Below are 25,825 nucleotides of genomic sequence, written 5' to 3' on the forward strand. Positions count from 1 at the left end.
AAAGGTAGAAAAAAAATAGTACCTTTCAAAGGATCAGTATTACAATCTGCCATTCTAGTGGTTGTAAGCAGGAGAAATCTGTCGAGAAGTGATATATACATATATGTGTATATTATAGTGTGGTGGTAACCCCACAATAGGTAAATTTAGTATTGAGATACATAACAAAATCAAAAGAATGAATTGGTAATAGCTTTTGATTTGTACAAAGGGTTTAGCTGAATGTTTGCAGACACAATTGTACTGAGGCCCCTCCCCCAGACTAGACATTTGGGGAAAGATCTATTAAACAATAAAGACGTTATTGAGAAAACAAGAAAATACATTTGCGGCCTAGTCCCCATTCATGTTCCCAAAGACAAAAAAGGCACATTTTGCTTGAGCACACAGCGAAAACAGTTGGACAGAATTGGTCCTATAGTTAAAGTGAGCAGGAGTAAGATAGGAAATTGAAAAAATGAATTGTTAATAACTTTTGACTCTGGATTTCGCAGTAGTTTTGTAGACAATGATGTACTTCTGGGGCCCCCCAGACAGGAAAGATTGGGAAAGATTCTTTAAAAAATATAAAAGTTATTAAGAAAATAATAAAAAGCACTTTTGGCCTTGTCCACATTCATTTTCCCAAAGACAAAAAAGGTCAATTTTTGCACGACCACACAGCCAAAACCACTGGACAGATTTGGACCAGGTTTGAAACAACCTGGGTATGAATCATTGCCTCGCAATCCTTTTGTGGTTTGGGGTTATTCGGTCCAGTACTTTTTAAATTATATGAGGAGTAGGGGGTGGCCACCTCGCAAAAATAAATAGCTATATCTGCCCGGATACATTGAGTATCTGAGTGTTTAGGGTGTTTATAAATTAAAAAGCCATCATCTTTTTATTTTTCGCCAATGCGAATGATAGCGGTTATACCCCAAGTCATACCCCAGAGTATTGGAAAATAAAACGCAGAAAAAAGCGATTTTCAGGTAAAGAAATATGCAAATGCCATCAGTCCAAGAGGTGCGGGGGAGGCAAGGGGACACCAAGTGAAATTTGGGAGCTGGAGGGGGGCAAGGGACCAAATTTGCAACACGAGGCTCAAACATTTTTCACATACCCCCGGGTACAACCTGGGGTATAACCATGCCTACCCAACATTCCAACTGAAACTGCATCACAGAAACGCCAAGTGTTGTGGAGGGAACAGGAGAGGGAGAGGGGAGGTGATCAGGCCATCAGGGGAGTAGGGGCAGCAGGCACACATGATGGGGCACTTGGTGAGAGTCTGGGAGGGCAGGGAAGCATTTCATTTTCACAGTTTTTCCCAATAACCCCTTATATAACCTCGAAAATCCTATTCCAAGATGACCACCATAGAAAGGGAAAATGGGTTTCCGTACAGAGCCCCTTTTCTCTTTCTATGGTGGCCTGCAGAAGACGAAAAGAGAGAACCCTATGACCATATTATCACAAGCACATTTTTTTTCCTTTCAAATCTATCAAAAAATGGTCCCTGGTGGGCATGCCCATTTTATCCCCATTGGTTGTCCCTCGTGGTCATGACAAGTAGCCAGATTGTCCGGATCATTACCTTATACAATGGCCGGACAATCTGACCATTGCCCATGGCCACAGGCTATACCTCAGTCACCAAAGGTACATTACTATTTTTTGTACGTACATTATAAAACACGGACACATTTGCAAAATCATGCTTTCAGGTCATTGCCAATACTCCTTACACTAATTTTCTGGAAATCTGCCCATGTTTTATTTTTTCAAAAGTGTCAAAATGTACTTTTATGCACAATAATCATATAACTTAGCCCCCACTTGACAAAATTAATTCTGACTTTGCACAGATCTTCAAGGTTGGCTTCCTAATCTTTTTGAAAACATTTGTCTGCATTCGTCAAATAGCAACAAAGTAGTTGTAAGCCATCTAAAAATGTTGAGACCCCCCTCTAATTTAGCCCCCTCTTGACAAAACTCCATCACACTTCGCAAACACATTTATATCTAGATCTAAAATCATCTTGCAAATGTTTGTGCACATTCGTCAAATGGAACCCCATTTATAAAACTTTACAATATTTTGGGACCCCCTCTAATTTTGTTCCCTCTTCACAAAACAGCCCCACACTTTACAGAACCATTCAGAATCAGGTCTAGAATGTAATTCCAAAATTCCATGCAGTTTCATTGAGTGGGGCCAAAGTTATAAACCATCCAAAAACTGTTTTTCACCAACCCTGTAATGCACAAAAAAGCATAGATGCCCCTGAACATCTATGATATTCGCAGACATCACAGGACTGCCCGGACTGTTCCCGGAGATTGGAGAAGAAACGTGTCGTTTTTTGGCTTTTTAAGTCCATATCCTGTCCCATCCACATCAACCGACTGTTCCCTTTCTACTAAAAATTTTAGACAAGGTTGCCTATGTATAAATACAGAAGCACTTGGAAGAACACAACCTCCTAGGATCTAGACAATCTGGGTTCCGTCCCCAACACGGGACTGAAACTGCTCTCATTGACTTGAAAGCCCAGATCGACTCACTCAGAGACAATGGGCAAGCTGCCTTACTCCTTCTCCTTGACCTATCTGCAGCGTTGGATCGGGTCGATCACTCTGTCCTTTGCTCCCACCTCTACACCTCAGCTCACTTCTCTATGGAGGCCATCACCTGGATCACATTGTTCCTCGACGCCAGGACTATGAGGGTCTTTTCTCCCACGGCTGCAGCAGACCCTGTACCCATCACCTGCGGCGTTCCTCAGGGCTCCTGCGTTTCCCCCACACTATACAACATATTTACCAAGCCCCTTTTCAATGATTTGGATCATCTCGGTATCACCTACACCAACTATGCAGATGATACTCAGATCCTCCTCCGCTTTCTGGAGATTATGGAAAGGATTTGGCCTTGTTAAATAGAGTGTACATCATCATCCAGGCATGGATGGCCACTCCTGAACTATGCCTGAATGATGATAAAACAGAACTTATATTAGGTACTACACTCAGCATAAAGAAACTTGGCCCGGCCTACAATTCCTTCATGATTGATGGAAACAATATCAAAGTCGGACAGGAGGTCAAAACACTGGGATTCTATTTAGATTCCAACTTTTCCCTCAAAAGACAAGTGAGTTCCCTTGCATCCTCTACGGCTTATACATGTAAATTAATCCGCACAACTAAACCCTTCCTGTCAGACACCAGTTGCCTGACACTCGCCAGAGCTCTTATTTTGTCTCGTCTCGACTACTGCAATGCTCTTTACCTGGGATCCACTAAGACCACCACAAGCAAACTGCAAACCCTTCAGAACAATGCCCTCAGAGCTGCTGTAGACATTTCCAGAAGAGAACACATTACAGGACTCAGCCAACAGAGCAATTGGCTCTCCACTAGAGATAAAATTCTATTGAAAACAGTATCTCTTACTCACAAGTCTCTTAACAATGCTGCCCCAACTTACCTGATCAACAGATTCCACCGACAGTCCTCATTAAGACCCACCAGAACTGCATACAAAAACTGTCTATCTGTTCCCCATTACAAAAGGGCCACCATAGGGGGCAACAGCTTCCCGGTAAAAGCTGCCAAGTTATGGAACTCCCTGCCTACTAACCTTAGAGTAGACATGCCCTACCAGAACTTCCGCTCCCTGGTAGTCTCCTGGCTGAAACTGGAGACCCACTAACACCATGAAGCGCATAGCGCTACCTGCACAAACTGTAACCATGTGTGCCTTCCTGCTCACCTGTATATAACGACCTGCTGGCCATGTTGGCCCACTACTGTTTGTATATAACACTGGTGTATTCTATTCTTGTATCATGTATATTCTTTGTACTGTAACTAAGCTTCAAAAATTCTTGTAGAGGCTGCGCCCTGATACCCTTGGGTACGCTCGCGCATTACAAATAATAAAAACAAACAAACAAACCCTCACCTCCGCGGAGATTGTTTGACATGTTTGACAAGTGCAATGTTGTGTTTTTAATATGTTTTTTTCCGGGATGTTCACACACACCGGAGGATGTACATGAATCCAACATGGCAGGCGTTTCCAGAAATCTGACGCACTTCACGCTTTTCACCATCCGTGGACCGCACGCTGCTGTCTGGGCCAATCGGGGGCCCATCCGCGGATCGAACAGGCAAGTGAGTCTGCAGACTAAACCAAAATATCACACATTGGTTAAATCTTATTTTTGGTTGTTTAAATAAAAACAACTGGGTGGATTTACACCAAATTTACAAAAGCACGCTTTTGGGACCAAGCGGCCGCTCCTGCCACAAATTTGGTGAAAATCCGTCCAGCAGTTTGGGCTGTAGATGTGAGCAAAATATTTTTTCCATTGCAGCTATGGGAAAAACCACACATTTTGGGACCCCCCATAAAACTCCCCCCGAACCCCTTGACGAAACCTCACCAAACTTCGCAGAATCACTTTGGCAGGGCCATATACTTTTTTTGTAAAGTTTTGTGAGTACAGGGGGGTGAAGTTATAAGCTGCCCAAAAAGTGCATTTCCTATGAATTGAGCAACTTAACCATAACTGCAGGGCTGCTATCACAAGCCCTTTAATATATTACATGGCCTGCGGTAGCAACCGTGTAATTATGGTTACGTTTCTCAACTCATAGACACTTTTTGGGTAACTTATAACTTAGCTCCCCCTGGATGAATTCTTCCAAACTTTGCAAAGAAAGTATAGGGAACGGTCTGAATTACTTTGGCAAGTTTGGTGAGGTTTCCTCAAGGGGGGCAAAGTTAAAGGGGGTGCCAACATTCTTTATCCTCCATAGACATAATGGAAAAAATATGTTCTCAGGAGCGGTGGCTTGGTCCCAAAAGTGTGCTTTTGCAAATTTGGTGTAAATCCATCCAGCAGTTTTTTTTAAAACAACCAAAAAGTAGGTCCAAAAAATGTGTGATATCTGGGTTTGGTCCGCGCCCACAGATTGGATGGTGAAAAGCGTGAAGTGCGTCAGATTTTTGGAAACGCCCGCCATGTTGGATTTGCGGACATCTGCCGATGCCCGCGGACACCACAGTAGAAACATATTAAAAAACACAACATTGCACTTGTCAAACTTATCGAACAATCTATGTGGAGGTGAGGGGTGATGAGGATGGGATGGCATATGGCTGTAAGAAGCCAAAAATTGGTGTTTTTCACCCCCGAAGTCTGCAAACAGTCCGGATGTTTCAGGGACATTTCTGTGATGTTCGTGAACACTTCAGATGTTCGGGACATCTATGCTTATTTCTGCATTACAGGGTTGGTGAAAAGCAGTTCTTGGATGGCTTATAACTTTGCTGCCACTCAATGAAACTGCATGACATTTTGGAATGTTATTCTAGACTTGATTCCGAATGGTTTTGGAAAGTGTGGAGCTGTTTTGTGAAGAGGGAACAAATTTAGACGGGGGGGGTCCCAAAATATTGTAAAGGCTTATAAATGTGGTGCCATTTGACGAATCTGCAAACAAATTTGCAAAACATTTTTACATTTAGACATAAATGTGTTTGTGAAGTTTGGTGGGATTTTCTCAAGAGGGGGGTAAATGAGAGGGGGCTCTCAACATTTATAGATGGCTTATAACTCTGTTGCCATTTGATGAATGTGGTCAAAGGTTTTCAGAAAGAATATAGACCTAACCTTCAATGTCGGTGTAAAGACTAAATGGAGTTTGTCAATTGGGGGCTGAGTTATATGGCTATTGTATGTACATATATTTTGACACATTTGAAAAAAATAAAACATGGGCGGATTTCAAGCAAAGTTGTGTAAGGAGCATTGGCAAGGACCTTAAAGCATGGTTTTGCAAATGTGCCTGTGTTTTATTTTTTGCCAAGTGTCATAATGTAGGTACAAAAAATAGTGATATAACTTTGGTGACTGAGGTATAGCCTGTGGCCATGGGCAGTGGTCAGGTTGTCCGTGTCCGGGCCATGGTTTAAGGTCATGACCCAGACAATCTGGCTACTGGCCATGACCGCGCGGGATGAAAAATGGTGTTAAAGTGGCCATGTCCACCTGGGACTGGCAATGTGGTAAAGTTATTTGAAAGTAGGATAGGTTTTAAAGGGAAATAAAATGTGCTAGTGGTAATATGGTTATAGGGTTCTAACTTTGCCTTCTGCAGAAAAGGGAAGTGGGGATCTCTACGGAGCCCCACCTTCTCTTTCCATGGTGACCATCTTGGAAAAGGATTTTCCTTCAGATCCCGCTGTAGGAAGAAAAATCTATTTTTAGCACCCGGGTTCCCTTTTTGGGAACCCGGGGTGCTAATGACCTTTATCCCACATTGCAGGGTCTGCAATGGAGGATAATGGTCCGGAGCCCTTGTTATTTATTTATTTATAAAGCACCGGAGCCCGCAGGCATCAGGGCACACACAGACACACTTCGCTTGGGCTGGAATGGGTGATGAATGTCACATTATTCCCATTAGCATAACAGAAAATGCTAATGGAAATGTTGGGAAAACGTATTGAGTCTATGTACTTTACTGAGATATGTAAAGTAGATGGAGTCTATATGATGTTTTTTTTTAGTTCTATTTTTTAACCGTGAAAGGTGGTTCCTAAAGCAACCTTTCTTTTGTTGTTTAAAAAAAAAAAATTGCAGGAGAGGTTACAACGTAAGCTGAGGAGGGAAATGAGGGAAGAGGCACTACGCACTAATATGGAGGGGCAGGTGGACAGGGGAAGATATTGCGCGTGTGTTACTTTTAAGGTAGTGGGCAGTGTTTCACATGCTTCTTGATTACAGCTTCAAGCGCACGTCGAAATTGCTTCCCCCTGCAGAGTGGAGTGTTGCAGTATATACAGAGGACTGTTGTCTTCCAAATATATGGATAAACAACCTCTTCTATTGCTTGCAAAGTAGCTGGTGGGATTTTGTGTCCCACAGAAGTAGGCTGTGTGGTTACAGTATTGGTTGAGGAAGATGATGTGGAGGAAGACAGCTATTACTTGCTAAGAAAGGAACAATCTTTCTGAGAGCATTGCAGTAGTTGGATTTGGTATGGCGGAACATGGAGGTGGTCCCGTAGGAGTAATGCCCAGGTAGTCCGCGACTGAGTACAAAGTTGCACTCAGTGCATTTCACTTTTGTAGCTTTAGCCTTTGGTACATTCCCAACAGTGGTAAAGAACTGCCACACCCATGATTCTCTATAGGTGCTAGAGGTAGGCACTTCCTCTACCTCATCTTTTTGGTCCTCTTCATTCAGGGACGTCATTTAGGGGTCGCCAGAGGTCGCAACTGTGACCTCTGAGGTCTCCCTTGTGACCTCTGTGGTCTCCCTTGCGACCTCTTAAAAAAAAAAAAAAAAGAAGGAAAAAAAAGATTTTTTGTTTTTGTTTTTCTATTTCAACCTCTTGGGCTGTGACCAGCACCATGTGGCTCTTGGCTGGCTTTCTTGTTCAGGCCCCTTAAAAAGAAGGAAAAGAAGAACAGGAGTGCCACAAGTGTAACACTTTCAGCAGTGACCCTAAATACGGAAGAATAGGAATACCAAATATTGTGCCTTTCTGGAATTCTATACAATAATTGCTAGACTCATTAAATGTTTATTTCAGGCACACTTCAGAGGGTGAGTCACTGATTTAGTCTATTCTTAAATGCCTGAACTCGGCCTTTCATCCTTATGAGGTCGATAAATGAGTACCAATACAGGTTGAGTGATATTGGGTTTATTTTTTTTCTACATAAAGCGCTTAAGCATAAGTGCTTTATAATAACACATCATTATCATTTGGTCATGGACATCTGCTTGCATTCACAGTAATTTGGTAATATGGGCCTAAACACACTGATCTTAACGATATGGGGATCCATTCTTGTATGAAATGTACATCACATTATAGTGATATCGTAACCATATTTTTTGTAATTTACAATGCTATGTGATGCCACTTCCTATTTTGTTCACGGGTGAAAGGTCGTGTTCCATCACTTCCCGCGATATTACTTTGGGGTGGGGCCAAATGACATCACTTCCTGTGATGTCATCAGGGGGTCAAGGGTCATGTGATGTCACTTCCGCTACCCCTGGCATTTTGGTGAAATGACGTCCCTGTCTTCATTGTCTTTGGAAATACAGCACTTTTTTTGTTGTGTGGGTCCTCCAGCTGGTGGTGGTAGTGGCTCTTGGGAAGGAGGCATGGCAATAGCTGATGCCATTTTTAAGATAAATAGCAGTTCTTGCTAATATTCTTCAAGTATGTGCTTTGTACTAGATTGTTAATGGATAATGAGTAAGAATAGGTGTGGGAGCTGTACAAGGGTAAATTTTGAGCTTACAAATTCCTAGATCAGTAGAAAATGCAGTTCTGAACTGTCCTCGAAGCAAGGCCCCGAACTCGAAGTGCAAACGGGTTCATGGATATGTCATCATGCAGCACGCAAGCGCATGGTCACGTGGCACTGTCTCGAAGTTCGATAATGACGTCAGACATTTGTGGACTTCGACAGAAGGAAAAACAGTGGAAAAAGTATAGACGTGTTAAAAATGATGGTAGAAGGTGGGAATTGCCAGAGTTCTAAGGTCAAACTTTGTAAATTGGACAAAAACCTTGCTATATTGGGGTAAGTATGATATTAGTAAGTTGTAGGAAAATAGCATGCACTGGTAAAAAGCCATGCAATTTTCTGAAAAAAACTTTGTTAAAGCGACGTTATGGTTAAGTTGCACCAGTAAAAACCTATACAATTCACTGAAAAAACTTTCTTAAAGGGGTTTTTATGGTTAAGTTGCACTAATATAAACCTATGAAATGCAATTAAAAAACTTTGTTAAAGGCATGTTATGGTTAAGTTGCACTAATAAAAACCTATAAAATTCACTGAAAAACGTTGTTAAAAGGATGTTATAATTAAGTTGCACTAATAAAATCCTATGAAATTCAATGAAAAATCTTTGTTAAAGGGACGTTATGGTTAAGTTGCACTAATGAAAACCTATGAAATTCAATGAAAACACGTTGTTAAAGGGACGTTATGGTTGCAAGTAAAATCAAAAAACCTCATAAATTCGCCAGTTATGGTAAACTAGGCAACCATAAGTCTCGCCACCACTGTGCACTGCTAAGACTAACACCCAGTACATCAAAGATGACATCACCAATGTCATTGATGACATCACTAATGACATCACATGTGAAATTATTTTTGATGAAAAGTCCCTACAAGGGGTTGTGTTTATAATGTTGTTTACATTATGTCAGGGGTGATTGTGTAATGTTAAACATGTAATAATTATCTAACAATTCCAGACTTACGACACACTTTTGCTAGTACAAACAATACATATGAAGACCCAAAATGCATACAAATCAGAGGCACATACAAGGAAACTGAAGTAAGGAAGAAAGAAATAGCATCATCAGAAAATGTTAATAGCATTAAAGTTTATTTTCATGTATACAAATGAATTTTGTGTTTGAGGCCTGCCTATTTCCCCATGTATGTGCCCCATGATAATTGAGGAACTTTATTAGGGGAAAATATATATTTAAAAAAGGCATTCTAAATTAGCCTAAAATGTATAGGGGTTGTAATAAAGGCACTTAAATTTACGTGTTTGTGTATTGAGATCGAAAACAATGTTATTTAACTCTGTTTAGTGACTATAAAGTGCGCTACTGAGACACGTTCATGGCAGAGCCATGGCCACATTGTGTTTTGTTTTGATTGGATGAGTTTTTCACCTGATCTGAAGCAATGATTCTTGAACTAATAAAATGCTGGGACCAGAGGGAAGTAAAAGTCATGATTCTCCAATTGCTCTACACCTTCGCATCTTTTTTGAAGTAGGTCTTTGTATGGAGGAAATGGAGAAAAGTATACATTTGGGAATCACTCTTTACATTTGCGCAGTTCTCGAAGTAGGTCTTTGTACAGACCGATATCAAGAAATAATAAAATACTGGGACAAGAGGGAAAATGAGTAAAAGTGATGATTCTCTAATCATTATATACATTTATGTATGTCTCAAAGTAGGTCTTTGTACAGAACAATATCAAGAACTAATAAAATACTGGGACGAGTAAGAGAGAAATTGAGTAAAAGTTAGGCTTTTCAAATCACTCTATAAATTTGCACAGTTCTTGAAGAAGGTCTTTGTACAGAGCAATAGAAAGAACTAATAAAACACTGGTATGACTAAGAGGGAAAATGAGTAAAAGCTTTGATTCTCGAAGTTGGTCTTTGTACAGAGCTTTTAAAAGTTGATTTTAGGAATGTTTAATGTATGATTTGGTTGATGGGAGAATGTAAGGAGTATATAGGAGGGAGGTGAGTGGTCTTACTTTTGGGAGAGGTGCAGTGTGCAAGGAGATAGATGTGTACTATTTTGCATGACTTCTCAATTTGTAAAGTACTGGAATGAGTAAGAGGGAAAACACGTACGAGGGATGACTGGATATTAGTTTTGTGGGTGGTGTACTTACTAGATAAGAATGATTGTAAAAAATGTTGATTCTTTATTCAGACTGTTGATTGCATATTGGAAGTTTGTGGTGTTGTGTTATTTTTGTATGTTTGCATTGAAGTATGTTGTTGGCTCTGGTGTAAGCCTGTGTTATGAGTTCTTCAGTTCAGCACCCCTTTCCCTGCACATCCTTCTCCTCCCCGCTCCTCCATGACCTCTTAGCTCCCGTGTAGTTTCATAGTTGGGTGTTAAGGGTGTTTAACACCTTTTGAAGTCTGTTTGCCTGTTGATGATGCCACGGATATCAACAGAGAAAATGGATTTTAGGAACTAGGGTGTGGCGCTGAGGTACGCCACAAGGTATGTGTCATTTTCTCTTCAATTACCTGCACCTGCATGGTGCTAGGGTGTTTCATTTTTTTTTATAAAGAGAGAACATGGATTTCAGGAACTAGGGCATGGCACCGAAGTGCGCGGCAAGGTAAGTGTTGTTTCTATAGATTAGACACCCTTAGCACCTGCATGGTTCTAGGGGTGATTAATTAAACATTAAGAAGTATTACAAAATATGACCTTTCATTGTGGCACTGGGCCATGTCATACGTTCTGAAGTCTGCTTCTCAGTTGCTGAGGTCACGGTCATGAACAGAGAAAAAATATTTCAGGAACTAGGGGATGGTGCTGAAGTGTTATTTTTTTCTCAATCATATTTTTCTCAATCAAAGACCCTTTGCACCTGCGTAGAAAACTACGCAGGTTTTAATGGAGATATAACCTGCAGGTGTGGACTGAGATGGCGTTAAGGGACCCTCGTTTCATTTGGGCCTTTAGGCCAGCGGGCGATTACCAGTAGGGTTAGCCCATCGCCCGCTGTAACATTAAGCCCATGGTGCTTAATGTTAAACCCACCGCCCCCAGTTTAGATCTTTTTTTCAAACTTTAATGGTGGTTCTGAGGTGGTGTTAAAAAGGGGATGGGTGGGTGAGGCAGTGGATGTAGGAAAGATAGGTGGAAAGTAGACCATTTTATTTTGTGAGAAGTCTTATATTTCTTTTGTTTTTATTTTTTTAAATTAAAAGTCAGGTAAAAACAAACCTAAAAAGGGAGTAAGAAACTTGCAAAAAACAGTACAAAACTACTGGAAAATGTTACCCATGCTCCACCCAGACATCCTCAATTGCCTCAAAAGTTGTTGCATTCAGTACTATTGGCATATAGCAGGTCCCTCCTGCAGGTAGAAATGCCACCTACTGGAGACCTGTGTTGTCCTGAAAGGACCAACACAGGGGCAGCAGAAGCGACACTCCCATCATTGGCATCAGATGAAGTTGATGGGAGAGGTCCAGTGAATGACACAGCTGGTGGTGGTGGTCCACCTTCCTCTCCGGCCAGTGGCGGTCCCCCCATCCCTTTCCCCAGATTCCAGCAAAACTCTGAATTTGTTTGTGGGTTTGCAGCTTGGCGAAGAGATGTTCCTTACACAATTCCACACCGGTTTACCGATCTGCACCAAATTGTGCATAGTTACCTGTTAGGACCCTCCAGACATGACTGGCTACATAACATTTGGACACTCCACCCCTTTCCCTGGATTTCAGCAGCTTCACATATGAGACGGTTGCCTGTAATCATTGAAACTTCTATGTGGTCTTAGAAGGACCAGTCTCGACACAAGGAACAAATCTCGAGGTCCAAAACCATATTAACGTTTTTTCATTATATTAAGTGACAAAATCGGTTGTTGATTAGCCCGAGTGTGCCAAATACTAATTTCTATGAATGGTATATGTATGTTTTTCCTTATATGAATATTCTGATGAATCGCTATTTGGGAGTCTAATGTCGATTTTTAGTGCTGCTCACATTGCGGTTTGAATCATAAAGTTAAGCAAAGTACATTTTTTTTCTCTGTTTTATTGAACGTTTTCCCAAAGAGAGTGCAATTATCAATGGGCCTCATTCCGACCCTGGCGTTAACCAAGGCGCTATTAGCGCCTTGGTTGACGCCGTTATCTTTCCGACTCCGCCATGGTGAATGGCGGAATTACCGCCCCATTCCAAGGTTGCCGGGGTCGGTAATTCCCCATTCACCATGGGCCCTTCCCCATTCCCATTTTTGCCCCATAGGGCTCAATGGTAATGGGGAAGGCGCTAATTAGGGCACCGTAAATTACGGTGCCGTAATTAGCTCCTAGGTCCCTTTGCGGGTTGGTTTTTTAACGCCTGCAAAAAGCAGGCGTTAAGTACCAACCCGCAAAGGGAACTCGGAATAGGGCGGTAAGGGTTTAACGGCACCGGTCTCGTTACCGGTGACCGTTAACCCTTACTGCCCTACTCGGAATGACCCCCAATGTTTTTTTGTGGTGTTTACATTCTTCCTTCACATAAAACAAAGTTCTTGGAAGATTAAGATGCAGTTTTTATTTCATTGGGTGTATACGTGGATCTCGATCTGCATTGTAGTTCAATGTACGCTTCCTCGTCTCAGTATTGTCTAAATCATTCGTAACATTATGACTTCTTCATTTGTTTTGGGTCAGGGATCGAAACTACATGTGAATAATGTTCAATGTTTACAGTATTTTTGTATTCTTTTATTTCATTATTTGAAGCATGGACCTAGCTTGAGAGCAGCGAAGCGCTGTACAGAATGTGAGTAGCCAGAATTTGGTTTGCATCTTTGAACAGTAGTGCAGTCCTGTGAGGTCTGTGCGTCTGTATGTGCGTCCATTGGATTCAGTCTTTGGTCAGGTGTTGTTGAAAGAGCCATGTTTTGAGAGATTTGCGAAAGTGAAGAATTTCTGTGATCCTGTAATAAGACATTTTGCAAAGTGGTGAACTGCTTTTAGGGGAGCCAAGTGAGCAGCTGGCAGAGCATTTCCCCCATTGATGAGCAAAATCACAAGGGCCTGCACTATGGTCTAGAAGTCCTGCGTCAGGAGGAAAGGTTTGATTTTCCAAAGGGTAGAGATTCTGTGACAGGCTCTTTGGGCCTGTTTGGCTATTTATTTCTGGAAGAACATGTTGCTGTCAATGGTAAAGCCTAAGGATTTCGCTGAGCCTGAGAGTTGTGTATCAAATCCTTCTAGATGGAACATCATTGAGCTATTGTTGGACAAGTTGTTTTTTAGCAGGTAGACCGGTGAGGATGAATTCAGTCTTGGATGAGTTTAGTTTGAGGCAGGCAGTCCACATCCAGGACTGGATGATGGCTAGGAAATTGCAGAGACGAATGATGGCCTGCACTCTGTTTACTCTCATGTACAACTGATAATCATCTGCGTATTGGTGCATGACTATATTTGGATCTTTGAGGAGAGTGCCACGAGGCTCCATGTAAAGGTTAAAATGGATTGGTGAGAGGATGGAGCCTTGAGTGACTCCGCAGGAGACCTGTAGTTGGTTATAGAACAACTAGTTCATCTAGACAGCCTGGTGTCTGCCTGAGAGGTAGCAGGTAAACCAATTCAGGACAGTGCCAGAGAATCCCATCCTGTCAGCAAGGAGGGAGAGAAGGATGCAGTGGTTGATGGTGGTGAATATAGCTGAGAAGTCAAGGAGGAGAAGGAGGTATTAGTCACCCGTATCCATAATTTGGAGAGCATCATCCTCCACTTGGATGGTGGCTGTCTCGATTCTACACTTAGGGTGGAACCTTGACTGATAGTCATCTAGGAGGTGGAGTTGTTCGATTATGGTGAGTAGTTGTGTGGCAACTACATTTTCCAAGATTTTGCCAAGAAATGGGCTTGTAGTTGGCCAGGTCATCTGGATCTAGGGTTGTTTTTTTTCTAAAGGGTTCTATGAGACCAGTCTTGAGGGTGTCTGGGAATGATCCATCTGGGAGGGAAGCATTGATGATGCTGAAGAGTGCATTTAGTGCTGGGCCCATCAATTGTTTAATAATGGAGGCTGGTATTATATCATCAGAGTAAAAAGTAGGTTTGATGGAGGAAAACATTTTTAGGAGATCCAGGGAAAAGAGAGGATAGAATTTGGTACTGAGGGGCAGTGTGCATGCCAGGGTGCAGGTGATGCTAATGCGGTGAGAGGTTGGTTCAATGGTCTCTAGGTTGTTGTTTATTTTTTCCAATAAATATGTGTTGAGTTATTGGTACCTTTGGTCAGGTGAGGGTTTGGTATAATGCTTTACTACTTCAAAGAGGGCTTTGCTACTGTTAGAGGGTGCGACAATGGTGGTGGAGTAGTATGCAGCTTTGGCCTTGGTAATCAGAATCCTATGGTTTGCATGCAGAGATTTGAGATTGGTGAGGTCTCCCAAGTTATGTTTTTTGTGCCGCCATTTCTCTGGGGCCCTGATTGAGCATTTGTTGGTGGCTTGCTTGGGGGTATACAATGGGGCAGATGGTATGGTCTTAGCCTGGCTGGATTTTAGAGAGGCATGAGTGCCCACCAGTTTCATAACAGAGTCGCTGAATAAGTCTGCAAAGTTTGCTTCTAGCTCATTGACCAGGAATGTTTGGAATGAGCGGTGTGTAATGATCTGACTTCAGGTAGTTAACTAGGCCTGGGTAGGTGTGATGTCATATGAGCTAGAATGCTGGAGTGGAATGTTGGAGCTGGGGGTTTGAAGTGGTGACAGTTGATGGCCAGCCTAGCACAGGGGCTGGTGGATGTCTCTGTTACCCGACTTGTAACTTATAATAATATGTTCTTAACAAATCAGTAAACTTGAGAACATCAGCACTGCCTCTGACTCTTTCCTGATACCCTAATCTTTTTATTGGCGACGAGGATGCTCCCTGCCCCATACGCATAGCGGGCAGCAATGGAACGAAGAGGACTGAGCAGAAAAGCACATCAAGGAGGAGTTGCTACGGGCAGCAGCAGTTCAGCTTGGAGCGGAGCTGACAGGTCGAAGGAAGGCGCATATTGACTGTGAGCGGAGTATAAGGAAGAGACATCCAACAGCCCCCGGCGCTCCCAAAGGTGACCTAACCCTGAAATTGTATCAGCAAGGGGCTTAGCCATTAAGGGCACCTGGTAGGTTAAGGGAGCACCGGCTGGCGTGTGAACAAGGTGACAGGCATAGCCTCCGTAGTGTCGTGGTTGCAGGGCTCTAAGCGAGTGTCACGCTTGAAAGGCCTGTGTTTTTGGAATTGTCAGTATTCAGAGGACACAAAGGGGCACTAGAGGGGTTCTCCTACGAGAAGTAACGGAGCAGCAACAAAGTTTACGATGCTCCTGGTCAAGAAACAGTCTGGCATCCTTTTATTTAGTGCAGTGTGCCGCTCAGTGATTTATAAACGTAGCGGTATGCTACCTGGGTGAGTGCTGAACAGAGCTAATTTCACAGAGCTCTGTGTGCTGGGATGAACGTGCCATCATGAGTTTTGACTTCCAGGGGAACACCATGACAATGATGACTTCCACGGAGGATTCAAAGGACGTGGGGGGTATGACGGGCGGATCACGAGGAAGTGAATGGCCTTTCCCCTAAGCTTCAGGCTTCCGCGCAGTTCAGAAAACGAAGATGCAGCGAAGGGGCAGTGCAATCGGTTATGGCTCCCAAACGAATAGTGGCAAAGGCCTCGGATGCAGAGGACTGTACTCCTATGGACACTAAATTTTGAAACGTACTTGGGTGACTGAACCGGAGAAGCAGGCCCTCGCAGAGGTACCTGTTGGGTCTGAATTTGACTACATTTACATTAAGGAAATGAGGTGTCATTTTAAAAGTGTCACAGGCGTAGAAGTGAATGTAGTCAGGGACGGCAACATAGAATGGAAATATGAGGCCAATTTGGTGGCGCTAGAGGAACTCGGCCAAGAATTTCTATGTTTCTTCAAAGAACTGTCGTGTTATGGTTGTGAATACTAGTAGGTGATGTGAGGCCAATATGATTTGTGAGTGTTTTGCTGTGTACAATTGTAGTGGCCTTTGTTAGATTGAAAAATTGAAGTTCATCTTAAAGTTTAGGTGAAATGTGTACAGTGGAAGTTTAATCTGGGAAGGTAATATGAGGGTTTCCTAAATGATGTTTAGTTAAAGCTAGCAAATGATTTTCCACAGGTCAGCGAATATTCAATGGACCACAGAGAATTCATGGAATGGTGTTGAGTGTCACTTATGGATTAATGGTGATTGTTTTGCTTATTGTGTGTGCAGGTGAACAGCAGTGCTTAGTGGCCATTGTTTCGTAGGAGTGTGCTGATTTTGAGGGTCAGCATGGTCGCAGGGGTGCTGACGATGAGGAACTAGTGGATGCATGGGTTTCCCAGAGTCTATTGGAATAAAGGGTTGGCATGTCTGTATGGGTGCTGACACTGTACAATGTTAATGTGCAGAGGGTGGTTGCGGTGAGCTTGATTAGTATGGGTTCAAATAGGTGGCATGACTGATTAGCCAGGGTCTAAATAGTTGTGAAGTGAGTTCATTGAATTAGAGGGTTGGCATACGTATGGATTCCGACACTGCACAACCTGTAGAGGTTTGTTTTTGTAGAGGGTAGTTGAGATGCTTTTCATTGTCTGGGTTCAAATAATTTTTGTGTGATTGATGCCAAGTATACACAAAAAAGGAATTGTTGTTTTTGAGACCAGTGTCTGTGCCGAGTGTTCACAGGGGATTCTTTGTACAAAGGGGATGCTAATGGAGACCAGCATGGTGCTGGGTGTACGAATGTGTTCTGGAGACCAGTGTGTGTGCTGGGTGTACACAGGGGATGCTAATGGAGACCAGCATGGTGCTGGGTGTACAAATGTGTTTTGGAGACCAGATTTGGTGCTGGGTGTACAAATGCTGTCATTAGGAGACCAGAGTTTCTTTTATCCCGCTATGGTTTAGTGTTGAGGGATCACTGCCAGTGTTAGGGTGGCAGTGGTATTTATTGTGCTGAATCTAAGTAGATGGAGGTATGGCTGATGTTATGTTATGTGATTTGTGGGCGTGGCTTGGAGTCGATGGCGGGCAGTGGCTGATCTGCCGAGCTCCGGCCGAGACGCTGTTTCCTGATCCTTTTTCTCCGGTACATGAGTAGCTGCAGCCAGTAGAAAAGCACGCGACGGTGGGAGAAGCGATCCCCATCAAGAATCACCCGAGGGTTTGGATTATCGGAGCCCCTAGGGGGAAGAGGAGGCTCCAGAACGTACCCCCTCCCCCGCCACGCTTGGATCCAAGATGGCGCCCTGCGCGGCTTAACAGAACCCCTGAGCTGATGACCTCCACCAACGCGCTTTGGGACTTGGCGCCGGGGTGAAGTGGCATCGCTCGTCGGAGCGGACCCCCGTCTGAAACTGGATCGGAACCGACACCGGCTCCCGGGCTCCTGACCTTCGGCGTGTGAGGGCCGTCCCAGCTGGTCCTACGCGCGCACCGTGCCCAACACACGGGAGCTACCGCATCGCTGGTGTCCTGCAACACTGCTACACAACCTGAATCCCGAAGACGGGGCTGTATAAGGGGACATACGCAGCCACCTCCGGGAAGCAGAGACAACGAAGGAGTTGCTGCCTGGCTCCCCCGGAGGACATGATCCCGGCCGAAGCAGTCAGAGGTCTTGAAGCTTAAGGTGCGTGAGACCACACAATACCCCCTTACCACCGCCGCACCCTGTGGCCGCCTGCACTTGGTTCCTCAGCTAGTCTACCTCAGGCACATAATTGGCCCCACGCGCTGGGGGGTGTCAATTCCCATCCCCTGGCCTCGATTCACCCCAGAAGCCCCGTGCGACCAGACATCAACAGGCCCGGGGGCATGAGGTGGACTACAGGTTCCGTGGTGGCGGTGGTGGCTTCTGCCTGAAGTTGGTGGGCCCGTATTATTCCCAACCAGTGGCTACGAACTCTCTGGACATAGTCAACTTGGGTTCCTCATTCCAAGCCTCATAAACGAGGGGCCCCAACTTTCACCCTAACGGCATCCCAGCAACTTAGCCCCAGGTCAGCAGCAACTGTTATTCCAAGATGGCCACCAAGAACAAGGCTAGGGCTGCCACCATGGACTCGTTTGTCTCAGCCAAGCCAAAGACCTCCACTCAAGCCAGAACTAGCCTCTCCGAAATTACTCGACCAAACGAAGGGGAGGCCAACGATAATCACTCTCAGATATTGGACGGTATTGCCTCATTGAGAACCCACATAGACTCGAAAATCAACAAGTTCAAAATTGACATACAACTCATTCGCCAAGATGCCCGCAACTTGGCGGAGAGGGTGACGATCATTGAGAATTCCACAGAGCAAACGTCCGGGGCCACCTCAGCCCTGCAGACCGAAGTCTCAGATCTACAGAGGAAGGTAGCCTTCCTAGAAGAAAGGGCGGAGGAAGCCGAAGGCCGGGCCAGACGGGGGAACATCAGGATCCTGGGTATCCCAGAGGGAACCGTGGGTTCGAACACCACATCCTATGTTGAAACCCTCCTGCTACAGGAGATTGGGGCCGGAAAGCTGACTTAAGGCTTCGCGGTCGAAAGGGCCCATAGATCCCTCCAGAAATGCCCTCCCCACGGCTCGCATCCACGGCCAATAATAGCTAAGATACTGAACTTTCAAGATAGAGAAACTATCCTACGACACTCCAGGGAAATAGGTCCTATCGAAAGGGGGGACGCTAAAATCACTATATACCCCGACTACACTCAGAAAGTACAGAGGGAGAGGAATTCATTCGTCCCGATCAAAGCAAGGCTTCGCCAACTGAACCTCAAATACAGGTTGCTTTACCCCTCGCGCCTAAGAGTCATTCATAATGGGCGAACGATATTTCTCGATAACCCGGAGGCGGCCAACATGTGGCTAGAAGACAATAACTTTGCTGACGGCAAGGATGCCCCTCGGAAAGTAGACTAAACCCCTGAGCCCTTTTGCACCGCCTACAAGAGGCCATAAAGTGGAAACGAATCGCTAGCGACCGGACTCCAGCAGGTAATCCAATCAACAGTTTGTCGTAAGGAAACGGCCCTCGCTCGGCCCTGCCGCCTCACACCAACCCTACCCCCAGCGAAAAACCCAATAGGGCCAGTTCATCGCCCGACCCAGCTCGCGCCCGATTCCCGGATGGGTTCAGACGGCTCGAGAGCGCCTGAGCACCGCGACAGTGTTGTAGTCGCTGGGCGCACCAGTTTGAGTTATGTTATTAGTTTTATTAGTTTCGCAGTCTACGCTTCATTAATGTTGGGAAAATACAAGATGGTGGCAAGATATGACCCAAGAGTCCATGTGCCGGGGGCCTCCCGCCTGCAGAGCGCCACCTGTGGTTCGATGTGCCACCAGGCCAAAGGGTTGGAACCCAATGCTGAAACCGAAACACTGACCCGATGGCGTCACAACTTATCGTGATGACATGGAACGTGAGGGGAATGGGCTCGTACCTCAGAAGGAATCGCGTACAGTCCTACCTCAGGAGGAAGAAAGTTTCGATTGCAATATTACAGGAGACCCATCTCACGGAGGACGCCATGTCCAAAATAGCAGACCGATGGGAAGGGACTATGAGAGGGTCTCCATACTCCAAATATGCGAGAGGTGTATTAATATGGGTGAACCCGAATGTGCCCTTCCAGCTACAAGGGTGGGATTCCGACAAGGAAGGAAGATACGTATCAATGTGGGACACCATAGAACAGACCCTGATCTGCCTCACTAACACATACTTTCCACAGCATGGAATCCCGTCATACCTAAGTGCGTTGAGCGCTAAACTGGCACACCACCAAGGTCGAACCTTCATATGGGGGGGAGACCTCAACTGCGTCATGGACACAAGTATGGACAGATCACGCCCTCCTCCCCAACCAAGCAATCCTGCATCTCGCACTTTGACGGAAATACTCGACCAACTTAACCTGGTGGACATCTGGAGGGTACAACACCCAGCAGCCAGAATCTACTCACACTACTCAGCCCCACACAGGACCTCACCGAGCGGTTAGAGGAATACGTCGAAATCAACAAGGGATCAGTGTCCACCTGGAGCACATTGTGGGAGGCCATGAAGGTGGTTACCAGGGGAGAAATCATATCAGGAGCTGGTGGCACCCGCAGACAACTAAAGTCGACTCTTGAGGCTCAAGAATCAGAGATCACACGCCTGGAGTCCACCCCTGACATCTCCCCAGAGATCGAGGAGAACCTGAAAACAGCCCGTAAAAAATGTCGGGAATCATAGGACAGATTGGAGAAATTTGACTTTGCAACATACACTGCCAGATCCCACAAAGAGTCGGACAAACCGGGTAGATTGCTTGCTTTGCTCTGCAAGCGAGAACACCCCAAGCACCTACCAACGGAGATAAGGGATGAAGAAGGAGTATCACACAAGATGCAAATGGAGATCAATGAAGCTTTCGCCAAATTCTACTCTAAATTGTATGCCCACGAACCCCAGTTACCCACCGCCGAATTAATAGAAACACTGGAGGAGATAGGCCTCCCCCAAATCTCCAGAGAGCAGAGAGAGGAGCTGGACTTGGATATTACTCCTGAAGATGTGAAAGTGGCCATCAGGTCGCTCGCTAACGGCAAGGCCCCCGGCAGTGACGGCCTCCCGCCTGAGTTTTACAAAACGTATGAATCCATTATCACCCCCATCCTGCACGAAGTTTATCAGGAAGTCTACACAAACGGTATTCTGCCCAACACTATGAAAGAGACTATAATCATCCCCATGCTTAAGCCGCACAAGTCACCCACCGATTGCGATTCTTATCGACCTTTGGCCATGTTAAATTATGACAGTAGGATTCTCACCTCTATACTGGCCAACAGACTCGCTAGAGTGGTAGGATCCATAATCCATGAAGACCAAAATGGATTCGTCCCAGGACGCAACACCACAGCTAACCTAAGGAGGCTACAACACATCATGGCCGAAACCCATGACCGTGAGGAAGACCTGGCGATACTGTCACTCGACGCCATCAAGGCCTTCGACTCCATCTACTGGGAGTAGCTTGTGGAGGTTTTAAGGAGCTTCGGTTTTGGAGGGGGCTTCATTAGATGGATCCAGGTACTTTATAACTCGCCAATGGCCAGGGTTAAAACAGGCAGAATTGTCTCGGAATCCTGGGCAATACAAAGGGGCACAAGACAGGGGTGCCCACTCTCGCCCATGCTGTATATACTGGGTCTGGAGCCGATAGCCATATATTTCCGCCAACAGTTCTTTGATGCTGGCATTAAGGTGGGCAATGTCTACAATATAATATCATTATATGCGGACGATGTACTTCTATACTTGAGGAACCCCGAGGTCAACGCACCAACAGTACTGGGGATACTCGACAATTACGCGAAATACTCAGGAATACAATTCAGCAGACACAAATCCTCTGCATTCCCCCTAGCCAGATTACGGGGCATTCCAGAAATCGACCTCCCGACTACTGGGATAAAGTGGCAACTCGACAAGTTCCGGTACTTAGGAATCAATTTGGGCCACACTCTGCAACTCACGCATGAGCACAACACTGAAGTTGCAGTAACCAGCCTTCGGCGATCAATAAGATTTTGGTCCAAACTACCACTGTCAATGGTGGGCAGAGCGGCGATCGCTAAGATGATAATTCTTCCCTGATTCCTGTACTTCTTTGTCAACATTTGCCACTACGTTCGCCCGCCCTTCTTCAAGACACTAGAGGCCATTATTAAGGACTTTTTGTGGGGTCCCCGCAGGCACAAACTGACACTGGCCACGCTGTCTCTACCACATAAAGAAGGAGGAATAAAACTCCCAGATCTCCAGCTCTACTATTTGGCTGCCCAGCTCAGTCACATCACGAAGTGGCTGTCAGACGAACCATCGGCCGAGTTGGGACTACTGAGGCAGTCTCCCACAAACTTAATCCCCAAAGAAACTCTATGGTACCCTCCTCGGCTACCCTCCGAAACCCCGCTGGTTGTTAGGCTTGGCAGGCAAGTATGGGCCAGGACCTGCCACATAAGGCAAGTGAAACATCCGTACTCTCCAGATAACCCCGTAATGGTGGACGTGTGCAAAACGGAGGCGGAACTCCCCACTCCAAGGAGGTGGGAGGAAGCAGGCATATACACATGGGGAGACTTGTTCACAGAAGGGGAATTTAGGGACTTCGAGTCGCTACAGGACATTGAAGGACTATCCAAGGGCCAGTTTATCTGGTACCATAGGATCAAACAGATCGCCAAGAAGCAGTGGAACAGCTGGCCAGAAGAACCCACCCCAGACCCGCTGCTACAGGAAATGCACGACCTTTCGGATGGATGGAGACCGATTTCCAGGCTTTACAACAAGCTTATCGACAAACCTAATCCCAAAGGACAGGCACTGAAGGTGAGATGGGAAGCAGATCTTGAATCCCCACTTACCGACAAGGAATGGGAAAGAGCATTAATATACCCCAAGAAAGTGTCGCGGAACTCCAGATTTGGACAAATACAGCTGAATGTCCTCTACCGGACATATATGACTCCCCACAGGGATGCTTCATTCAACAAGAAGGTATATCCCCCATGCCCATGGTGCGGGAACAACAAGGCAGACATGATCCACATGTTCTGGACCTGCACTAAAGTGATGTCACGCTGGTCCAAAGCTAAACAATCCTGCATAGAAGTCGTAACTGGACACCCGGAGAATGCCTACTAGGAACATACCCCAGACCCAGCAAACTCAAACATGTGGTGAAACTGATGGACATCTCATGCATATTGGTCAAAAGATCTATAGCGATGGCCTGGAAGACTCCGGCAGGCCCCAGGCATGCACGGTGGTTGAACGAAATGGCGAGATGGACGACTGCTGAAACCAGGGCCTGGCAAGACGGAATCACGACCAGTGGGGACGTCACAAGCGGCACTCTGGACTCCTGGAAGGCCCTTCTGAGCGATATGCGCTTCAACGCAGACTACAAGCCTCCCTGAAGAACTATAGCGTCCTACAGAAACTGATTCCTAACACCAACACAGAGAAGATATCAATCGAAACTGTCCCCCCTCACTTCCTGAAACACTAGAGCTTTATTTTAATTTGTCACCTCATACCCCATATGCAATGCCACATGTAGACTGTCGTTGTTTCTGATGTTTCTTATGTTATTGTTTCTTTTTTTATTTTTTTTATTATTACAGTTGTAAGTTTGTATTGTTTCGTTATTATCTCAAAACTAATAAAAAATACTTTTTTTAAAAAATGGTATGTGTTTTGTGGTTGATGGTTGGGGGGCTGATTCCGCGGGTTGGGTGCTGGCTGTTTGTCCTGCAGCCAGTTTGGATGTGTTACTGGAAGGTTGGAGTGCATCTTTATAGCACAAGTGTGGCTGAGCGGAGAGGATTAGGTTGAAGTGATTGGAGGTGATACGTTTTCTGCTTTCGGGTACTTTTAATATATCAAAGGGGGGAGATATGTAATGATCTGACTTCAGGTAGATAACTAGGCCTGGGTAGGTGTGATGTCATATGAGCTAGAATGCTGGAGTGGAATGTTGGAGCTGGGGGTTTGAAGTGGTGACAGTTGTTGGCCAGCCTAGCACAGGGGCTGGTGTATGTCTCTGTTACCCGACTTGTAACTTATAATAATATGTCCATAACAAATCAGTAAACTAGAGAATATCAGCATTGCCTCCATTTCTTTCCTGAGACCCTAATCTTTTCACGGTGTTGAGTGAGGAGTGTTTAGTCTGACCTTTGTAAGCCATAGTCGAGTGGGTAACTGATAATGGGATGGCAATGTGGTCAGACTTGTCAAGTGGAATAGGGTCTGGACAGGTGAAGCAGGGAGATGATGTGAAGACTAAGTTTAGGGTTTTGTTGTTGTTTGTGCAGGAGAACTCAATTTGCATACGGTCCATGGAAGTGGTCAGTGCAGAAAGCATGCTTCGAGTGTGGTTGTCAGCCTGTGACTAAGTGATGTTAGAATCACAGAGAAATGCATTATATGAATATGCTAATTTGGCAGAGGAGAGTAAGCTAGAGATGTCTGTAATGAACGAGTCACTTCTGTGAGGTAGTCGATAGATGAGGTGGAAGGTGATGGATTCCTTGTGTGATAGAGGAACAGGATTCCTTGTTCTGGGAGAGGGGATGATGGAGCATAGCCAATCACTCCTGTGGATGATTGCCACTCTGCCTCCTGCCCTTACTGGCCGGTCGGCATTTTGGATGCAGTAGCCTTGGTGTAGGAGGACGTTGAAAACATGTGGACAGGATGGGGTAAACCATATTTCAGTGATGAACAGGGCATCAAGGTTGTTGTACCAGATGAGGTCAGTGATATCTGCTGTGTGAGCAACTGCTGAGCGAGAATTGATCAACATGAAAGGGCATGTGCATGTGGTTGAGGGCAATATTGACCAGGTTCGCTAGGGTAGCTTGCCAGGGCTGCCCAGGGAACTTGGCCATTCCAACCCTAGTGAGAGTGGGGAGGGGCTGTGGATGGAGGAGACACATGGTGATGTCTTTTGGTGAGTAGAAGTAGTAGGGATTTGTTTGTAGGTGGAATGCAGGATAGCGGGTCAGGCCCTTCGCCCTATGAGGCCTGAACAAGCACAAACAGCTAAGGTCCTTGTCTTCACGCACCCTTTGCTGAGGACGCCGGTGATGAGGATACCTAAAGAGGAATGATTAAATAGGAGGATGGGAGGATCAACTGAGTGGTGGGGCCTGTATTTACATATTTTTAAAGCAATGTTCATGAATCTAGATCTCATGCCAGCACGTCCCTCTACCTCATCCCAGTACTTTCATAGATCTTGATATGAGTATTATTTGGGGAAAAGAAATGTTCATATTCATAGGTAGGCCTTAAAAGGAGTTCTGTGTTTCTAATATGCAAGGTCTATTTGTGTACCAACTCACTCTTCCTGGTCACTGTCCCCACTAACTAGATCTCATTATTCCTCTTCACCTTCCCCAATCATCCTACCTAACTCTTCCTTGTCATCGTTCCTAGCTTCCCCCCTCACTCTTCTTTGTCACATTCTGCAACTACACAACTTTAATCTTCCCCTTCAGTCTTCCACTAACTGCACCTTACTCTGGTTCATCAAAGTGCACCATTACTAATCCCTTCTTATCTAGTGGACAAAAAAAAGAAGAAATACTTGATAAACCTGCTGTTGCATAGCTTAAGATAATAAATGATATGACATTAGGTATGTTATTAGAAAAAAAGACATAGCATAACAAAATCCATGAAATTCAGCAAAAAAATGTAAGTTAAGGGACAGTTGACGTAAATAGGTTTAGTGCAACAAAACCCTTGCAATTCAGTCAAAAAACTGTAGTTGCAGTGATGTTAAAGGGATGGTCTAGTAAACATTTTTATTTAAAAAATAGATAGGCCACCTAAAAAAAAAAATTACTAGCATTCTCCGTTTTAAAACTTCCTATGTAAAATTTTGAGCTATTCAAGCTCAAAATTCGAAAAAGCAAGCACAGG

Source organism: Ambystoma mexicanum, chromosome 6q (genome assembly GCF_040938575.1).
Source record: "Ambystoma mexicanum isolate Mex_15411 chromosome 6q, UKY_AmexF1_1, whole genome shotgun sequence".
Lineage (NCBI taxonomy): Eukaryota > Metazoa > Chordata > Amphibia > Caudata > Ambystomatidae > Ambystoma > Ambystoma mexicanum.